The 295-nt window shown below is 38.0% G+C and overlaps 1 protein-coding gene across 7 annotated transcripts in view; it reads right to left on the bottom strand.

Moving 5' to 3' along the window:
- KIAA1217 (KIAA1217 ortholog) overlaps positions 1 to 295 on the bottom strand; it is a 176453-nt gene that overhangs the window by 33784 nt on the left and 142374 nt on the right. The gene's annotated exons all lie outside the window — the stretch shown is intronic.

Raw genomic sequence — 295 nt, 5'->3', positions numbered from 1 at the left:
CGGCGCTTCCGACATGTTTTTACAGCACATAGCATAGCAGGGTCCAAACTGTAATCACAGACTTGATATTATTGTAATATAAATACTGCTTTAATGTCTACAGTCATCAAACAAAGCTAGAAATGAAGTTTTTTCTCAATATGTGAGCAGCAGTAGTTAAACTGAGCTAATTCTCATACCTCTTGGACTTTGCAAGTGGCGTATGCTAGAGCAGAATATGCTTTTGTGTCTGTAATACTTGGGTTTTCCCTTTGCTAGAACTCTGCTACTGAGAGTACTCATGTACAAAAGGTAA

The sequence above is a fragment of the Egretta garzetta genome, unplaced genomic scaffold (assembly GCF_000687185.1).
Source record: "Egretta garzetta isolate BGI_Z169 unplaced genomic scaffold, ASM68718v1 scaffold142, whole genome shotgun sequence".
NCBI lineage: Eukaryota > Metazoa > Chordata > Aves > Pelecaniformes > Ardeidae > Egretta > Egretta garzetta.
Note: the sequence above shows the minus strand (reverse complement) of the source record. Positions and strands in the feature narration are given on the sequence as shown.